We start from the raw sequence: 8,193 nt of genomic DNA, 5'->3' as shown, positions 1-8,193 counted from the left end.
CTTGTATTCTCTCCCCCTCTCTCTCTCAAATAAATAAATAAAATCTTTTAAAAAATTAAAAAAAAATAAAACCCCAAAGAAACTTTAGGGTTCCAGGGCTGAGCAGTATAGCAGATTATAGCCCACTGTGATTCCTTGTCTTGCTTTTCAGGAACACTGAGCCACATTAACTACCATGACCTCTTTCTGTGAGTTTGGAGGAGGATAGGTCCTTTCATGGCTCACTGGCTGCTCTGGTCCTAGCCTCATCATCTGCTTTAGGGCCAAGCACAGCTCTGAGCCAAGGAGAAACCCTTGCAGGGATTTCCTGAGTGAGCCTTTAATTACCGTAAGCTGGTTGACCCCTTTGGGAGCCCAAGCTTTCTACGGCCATTTGTTGGTGTCTCTTTAGCTCCTATTCTGTATCTAGCTTGTTAGTATGTATATTGACTGGAGAAAGAATCTGTGATCTCTGTTTCCTCCATGACCTCTCAGCTGGGTAGCCAGCCTCGATGCCCTTCACCGAAAGCGTCTGCCACGTCTGCCTGCCACTTGGAGGAGTGCCAGGTGTGAAAACAAGTCGGTGTGCAAAATAGAGGAAAACAGCCCTTTCTCTGAGTAATCCCTTAAAAATTTTCCAATTTATCTATCAATTTTTAGCCTATTCCTATTTCTACTTATTGTGTCAATTTTTGCATTTTAGTCCTATGGGAAATTATCCTTTTCAGTGAGTTTTTCAATGGCAGAATTTTATAAGTGTGCAGGATATTCCTTTATGATTTAAAGCAGTCTTTTGTACTTGGCTAGCTCCATGTCCATACTTCTTTCAAATTTTTTTGATTTAGGCTTTTCTTTCTTTGTCTCCATTCGTCCCAACACAAGTTTGTCTCTTTCATTAGTATTTCCAGAGAACCAGGTTTTAGATTTATTAATTTTACTATTTTTCTATTTGTTTATGTGTACTTTGTTATGTCATTCGTCTGTTATTTTCCATTTTTTCCCCTAAGATTTTTAAAATTAAAAAAAAATTTTTTTTTAAAGATTTTATTTATTTTTTGACAGAGAGAGAGACAGCGAGAAAGGGAACACAAGCAGGGGGAGTAGAGGAGGGAGAAGCAGGCTTCCCGCTGAGCAGGAAGCCCGATGCAGGGCTCCATCCCAGGACCGGGGATCATGACCTGAGCCGAAGGCAGACGCTTAACAACTGAGCCACCCAGGCGCACCTCCCCTAAGATTTTTAAGTGGAATGCTCAGCATCACTGTTTCTGCTTTTATATTGTAACAGAATCATCTAATGCTCTAATCTGACACATGTGGTCTGCTGGGTCAGGATCCTGTAAGTTTTGCTATTTTAAAATTTTAAAAAATTATCTTCTAACGTTACAGTTATTGTGCTCTGCTTCCCTTTTCTCATCTCTATTATACAGTACAGCATGAAAGTGAAAAGTTCAAAGGGGACATTGGGGCGCTGGGTGGCTCAGTGGGTTAAGGGTTCAACTCTTGGTCTCCGCTCAGGTCATGATCTCAGGGTCATGTCGTCCTCTGCGCTCAGGGTGGCATCTGCTTGAGATTCTCTCTCTCCCTCTGCCTCTCCCTGTTCTCTCCTACGTGTGTGCATGCATGTTCTCTGTCTCTCTAAATAAATAAATGATAGATAATAAACAAATAAATAAAGTCTTTTAAATAATAAGTTAAAAGGGAGCTTTATGATAAGATTGGCTGGGTTAGAAACCCAGTTGCTATACTAACTAACCAGCATGTGACCTTCTTCAGAGCTATGTGGTGAAGACCGCATAGATAGTATGTATCATAGATTTTGCTTAAGCCATTCTATATATGTTCATAGCAGAGTTCCTGTGGGCATACTCCAGGGTCTCTGAATATTTGGGGTGGTGGGCGTATTGGCCACAGGCGGGGGCGTCTGGCGGGGGTGGTGGTGGTGGATTGCCACAGGTTGGCCCTTAAGCACTTTATTCAGTGCCGAGTTCCTGCACTCGCAGCCGCTGTCCTGGGCTCTTCTGTGGGTTTCCTATTGTTCAGCTGCCCTTCCCCTACCTGTTCAACTGCCTTTCTTTCCACAGTCCCAGTTAGTCACCCCATCAAGCAGCACACAGCTTCATAATCGTTTTTCTTTTATCTAGTCTTTTTGTTGTGTGGGCCCTGTTGTCTTTATTCTTAGTGAGGGTTGGAGCATCAATATTCTGTTTGTAACAATTACAGCAATGGTTTGAAGGCAGCAAGGAGCACTCACATGTAATCATCCAGATGTAGTGAAATGCAATATTTTAAACTCTTGATGGCATATGAAAAGTTCTTGCATTTTGTCTTCTTTCTGTAACTTCTCCTTTTCTGTTCTTTAGTAATTTAGCCTGTGACTTCAGTTGTTCCATTGTTAATATAACTTGGTTTAAAAATTAGTATAGTATATTTACTAATAAATAGTATAGTAGCAGTAACACTTGTCCTCTGTTTATGCTTCTCTTGGTTTTGTTCTCTATTAGATATATTTTTTATTTTTTTTAAAGATTTTATTTATCTCTTTGACAGAGAGAGAGAGAGAGATAGCGAGAGCAGGAACACAGCAGGGGGAGTGGGAGAGGGAGAAGCAGGCTTCCTGCTGAGCAGGGGGGCCCATGCGGGGCTCGAGCCCAGGACCCTCAGATCATGACCTGAGCGAAGGCAGACACTTAACGACGGAGCCACCCAGGCGCCCCTAGATATATTTTTTTAAAGAGTTTATTTATTTATTTGAGAGAGAGAGAGTCTTAGCATGAGCAGGGGGGAGGGGCAGAAGGAGGGGGAGAAGCAGACTCCCCTCTGCGCAGGGAGCCTGATCCCAGGACCCTGGGATCATGCCCTGAGCCGAAGGCAGATGCTTAACCCACTGAGCCACCCAGACGCCCTCTAATTTACCTACTTATCAAATAGTTGCTGCAGCAACAGTGCTTTAATTCAGCTCTTGGTCTTCTGGATAAAGCCTTGTTCTTTCAATTGGTTGGATAATTGGTGGACATATTTCTGAGGTTTTATGTGGCAAGTTGCCTCTCTGTAAGCTTTACTAATCCATGGGAGTTTGACTGAGGCCGTGTAGACCTTGGGTCAGTGTTTACAAGTTTTCTGAAAATGAAATTAGATCTGTCATAAATTTTTGTGTCCCCATCCCCTTCCACTCCTTGTTGATTAAAAATAAAGTTGCATTCCTATTACCGAAAAGTGCCTTTATGCAGCCTGAGACCCATGACACCACCAGGTAGGAGTGTTACTTTTTCACTGGAACAGAGGGGATTAGTGGGCTGTCACTGTTGTTTCTTGCTGGGGCCCCTGGAGTCTGGCCCTCTAATTATAACATGGAAGGAGAGCCCTGTAGGGTCTGCTTCAAGCCCCTCTGCTTAGGAATCAGATTGCTTGAGTTTTGTTTTTCTGTTAAAAAATAAGGAGAGGGGCGCCTGGGTGGCTCAGTCGGTTAAGCGTCTGTCTCTTGGTTTCGGCGGTCATGATCTCAGGGTCGTGTGATTGAGCCCCTGTCAGGCTCCACACTCAGTGGGGAGTCTTTGGGAGATTCTCTATCCCTCTGCCTCTCCCCACTGTGTGTGCATTCTCTCACTCTCAAAATAAATCTTAAAAGAATATAAGGAGAAACTTTCACTTCATGCCTCAATGATAGTTTCATGATTGGAGGACATCTGTAGCCCATTTTATTCTATTTTTCTTTATGAAGGTGTTAAAGGTTTGAACCATATTGTGCCCAGTTCCCCCATCCTATGTAGAACCCTGGGTCCCTGGGTTGTGCCAACAGAGACTCAGCAGCAAAGTCTTGGCAACTCTGCTCTCACCTGCTCCTGTCACCAAGCAGACTCACCAGTTTGGAGGCTCTTTCAAATAAATAATGAACCCACCTTTTGGTAGAGGACAGAAATGCTGCATATAATATGTGGACATTAATGGACACTGAGTTTTGAATGGGAACCAAAGGGCAGTGGTGTCTTTTGGTTGTTTTTTCCTTGGGAGGGGAGGGGAGCCTGTCCGAATACTGGCACACCATACAGGGATCTCCCAACTCAGTGGTTCTGTAACTTTTGTGGGAACCAGCCTCACCGGGAAACTAGGAGCCGTACGGAGACCCAGGGCCAAGCTGTGGAAATGCACCTGGGCTGCTGTGTTCTCTGTGAGCTCTTCAGACCGTTGTGATACAACGCAACTCTGAGAACCACGGCCCCAGACCAGAAGGATGCCCCATTCTCTCTTTCATAGCTCCCTGAGGAATTTCACCTTTCCTGAGCACCACCAGGACCTAGCTTCTCAGCTGTCCTGAGAACCCTCAAAGAGACTCTAACCCTCTTTGTTTTCTTGGCCCAAACACACTAAGAAGTTTATTTGAACATCTGACTGATCTGTGTGAAAGATTTTCCAGTGCTTTTCCAGATGGGAATGGCTGAGCCTTGTTCTTGTGTCCTCTGTCTAGATCTGCTCTCTGCTGCCACTTCCATCCTGTTCTGCTGCTGGCAGGGGCTCCCCGACAACACCTGAGACTCTGGGGGGACTTGGCTGCCCTTATTGAGAACTTTTTTTTTTTTTCTCTTTCACAGTTTTTGTTTCCTTTAAGTGCTGTACCAATGATGTGATTATTTGTAACATACCACCCCCACAGTCTGTCGCAGACCAACGGCTAGAAGGATCCTTTTAACATCTAAGTCCTCACAAATTCTCCAATGACTGCCCATGGTAAGCCAAAATTCAACTAATGGCTTTGGAATAATCCGGTTCCTGGTGTATTTCTGTGCTTACCCATTTGACACTCTCCCCCTTGGTGTGGAGAACACTCTGGTGTGTCCCCCTCATCAGGACTGAATTATTCCCTGCAGCCTCTAGGCCCCTGTGGAAATTGCCCACCAATGGGGAAAGCTGCTTCTCCCAAGGCCAGGCCCTTGTCCTGGGGCAGCCTGCATCTGATGACTGGTGGATACATGGGCATAGAGCCTGGCAACTCTAAGGGGCCATCCAACTTGTGAGCTCCCTGAGGGGCCACCTGAGTTCTCTGTCAAGATCACATTGTGGGGGCTCCTGGATGGCTCAGATGGTTAAGCGACTGCCTTCGGCTCAGGGCATGATCCCAGCGTCTGGGGATTGAGCCCTGCATTGGGCTCCCTGCTCAGTGGGGAGTCTGCTTCTCCCTCTCCCTCTGCTGCTTCCCCTGCTTCTGCTCTCACTCACGCACTCTCTCTCTCTCTCAAATAAATAAATACAATCTTTCTTTTCTTTTTTTTTTTTTTTTAAAGATCACATTGTGGTCCAACTTCTTTTGTTTAATCCTGCTTCCTCCCCTTTACTTTTATATGTGTTGGTCCTGAGCACACGCCCTGCAATACACTTCCTACATGATCACCTCATTCTCAGAGTCTGCTCCTAGGGATCCCAGTCTATAACCCATGGTCACTTTCCTCAAGCTCCTTGGCCCTCTTCCTTGGCTCAAACAGTACCAACTCTGATGGCACCTCAGGGCCTTTGCATGGGTTCTTTCTTCTGCTGTATCACTCTTGCCTTTGCATATCTAGATGGCTTGCTTCCTTACTTCTGGTCTGTGGTCAAATGCCATCTCATCAAGCGGGCTTTGTAGCATCCCTGTATAAAATAAAAACCCTTTCCTCATTACCTTATTTTATTTTCCACCACTCCTTATGGCTACCTGATTTCTGTTTACTATGTCTTCTTCTACCAGTGTGTGTGTTTCATGGGAATATTTTGTTTATTATTCTGTCCCCAGTGTCTGGCACAGAGTAAGAACTGAATAAATATTTGTTTGAAAGAATGAATAAATGAGTGGATTCTATCTGCTCTCCTGCTCTAAGCCTACAAGTACTTTTCTCCCCGCCATGCCTCCTCCTGTTTGGTTGCAGTTGGGTGGCTGGAATTTCCAACTAGAAAGAGCACATTCTGAGATACGTTCTTGACCAGATGATTTAGTTAGGAGGGGGGGAGAAGATAGGATTCTTGGGAGAATGCCTGGAAAAAAACCCCTTTTTCCCAAGGGGAAATGAAGAATAAATGGTCTTCTGGCTTCTTTTCTTCTTCTTTCTTTTAAAAATTTTTTCCTTTGCTGTATTTGAGCTGTCACATTTCAAAGCTTTGGACACTGACCTCTGTGTCTACAGCCCTTTTGCCTTTAAGCTCATCACTGTCTGTTTTATGTGAATTACAAGGGGAGGTGCTGAGCCGCTCAGCTGTCACTCATGGTCATCAGCACCTCTTTGCTAGGCCATACATTAGACATCCTCATTTCTGAGGACCGGTTAGTGACTGATGAGTCTCCCCAATTCATTCAGCCACTGACTTCATACTTAGATACTTCCCCTATGTATTAAAATCTTCCTTTATTAAAAAAATAATAATGAAGACAAAGCCCTTGTGACACAATATTTCAATTAAGAGAAGCGACAGTGGGTAAGTCCTAAACTCACCCTCGTCCTATGCTTAACAAATACTTTTTTTCCCCTCACATAGCAATATGAGACCTGAGCATGCCTTTCCCATTGTGGGCATGGTATGGTTTGAAGGAAGCCACTCACGTATCCATCTAATTTCCGGAAGATCTTGATTGTGAAGGGCTGTTTGTAGATCCCGTCAGAGGTGCCAGGTAAATGAACAGTGACTTATTCAATTAACTGATAAGAATCTATTAGCATGGATCCAGACTGTCTTCTTTGAACACAGAGCATTATGTACAGAGAACGACCAGGGTGGCTGTCCTTTCGTCTGGGTGAAATATGAAGATCCTGTTTGTGTCACAGCCCAGAAGGTGGCGACATACACATTTAAGGGACAAAGGATTTTTAAGTGCCAGTGGGCCCTGTGCAGGTAGCAGTTAGTAAGAAATTCCTCTAATTGGATGGTTTTAAGAGCAGAACCCACCCTTTCTGTGTCCAGCAGGCATTCCCCTTTGAAGAGGTCAGGGCACTCCCAGTTTGCATATTTTCCTACATTGTTGAGCATGGTGGGCCAAAAGTGGGCATGGCAGCTGGAGGACTTACTTTGAAATCCTGGCTTTGCCATTTATAGTCTTTGTGGCCCTGAGCATGGTGCTTAACCTTGGTTTCACTCAGTATAATTTAGGACGAATAAGAATTCTGTCATCAGGCTCTGAGGATGAAATGAAAGGTGTGCTAAGTGTGTTACATACTGTCATGTCTGTGCATATGCCCTTCCTCTTTGCTTGCATTAGGAAAGGGTACCGTTCTGGGGGGCTCCAGCCCCTCAGCCATTGGGTGTGGGGCAGGTGGAGAGCCTTCTAGAGCGCAGCCCCTACTGGCCCCTTCCTGGGCCTCTGAGGCCTTGCTTCTTCCGTCCTCCCACCTCACCTGGGGACCTGTGAACCTAGTGTTCCTTGCAGTGGTTCATCGTAGGTGACTGAACATGGGGAGCGGTACCTCCCAGAAGAGAAGGGTGTCATGTTACTTCATCAGAGGGAGATGAAAGAGAGTTAACCAGGACAATTTAAGACTTATAGCCTTAAAATATACAATACTTATGCTGCAGGGACAGCCTGGAAGGAAAAAAGAAACCCGTATAAATTTAACAAAGAATCCTTGGAGTTCTGAATTGGAAGTTTAGCCCTTAACGCAGGAAATTCGACCTGCTTGGGAAATTGGATTTGGTAAGCTTTGGGATGTTGAAATTCCTGGATGACTTAACAGGGTGTCTAGAATGTGGGTTCCTGTGAATGATGACTTGGAGCCGTGCAGTGCCAGCTGTGGGGACACGTTGCTATGGAAACCCTGGAGCTGGAAGTTCCTCCATGACTAGGAGATGCTGCCAATTAGATCTATGCACTTGGGGAGTCTAACGAAAACAGACACTTGTCATTTTTCCCGCAGCCATCTAACATTATATATATTTAAAATATGTCCATGGAAAGAAAAGCCTGCAGTTAAATTTCGCTGTTTATTTTAAGAGAATTCCCTTGTGTGGCTTTGACGGGGCAGATTTTTTTTTCCCTCTCCCTCTACATTAAAGGAAAACAGTGAGGCCCTCCAGTGTTGAGCAGAAACACCATTAGGAGAGTCACTTAGGTGGTTCATTTGAGGTTGTTGGAGGGCGGCCTCAGTCCTACAACCTTATCTACATCCCAGCAGGGGGATGGGGGGCTGGTGTGATGGGGCCTCCCCTGCAGATTTCCCCTGCTCCTACTGGGTCCCAGGGCTCTTTGGTATTGTGAACCCA

General features: G+C 45.0%; 1 long non-coding RNA gene across 1 annotated transcript; it reads left to right on the top strand.

Annotated features, from left to right (window-relative positions):
• The first annotated feature begins 1,196 nt into the window (after positions 1-1,196).
• Positions 1,197-7,877, top strand: LOC145722187 (uncharacterized). Its single transcript, XR_014146280.1, has 4 exons — positions 1,197-1,315; positions 4,566-4,701; positions 6,478-6,610; positions 7,510-7,877. It is a non-coding gene; the product is annotated as an uncharacterized LOC145722187 (long non-coding RNA).
• Positions 7,878-8,193: the final 316 nt, after the last annotated feature.

This window comes from Leptonychotes weddellii, chromosome 6, assembly GCF_054177405.1.
Source record: "Leptonychotes weddellii isolate Sample4059 chromosome 6, ASM5417740v2, whole genome shotgun sequence".
NCBI lineage: Eukaryota > Metazoa > Chordata > Mammalia > Carnivora > Phocidae > Leptonychotes > Leptonychotes weddellii.
This window is presented reverse-complemented; position numbering and strand designations above follow the sequence as displayed.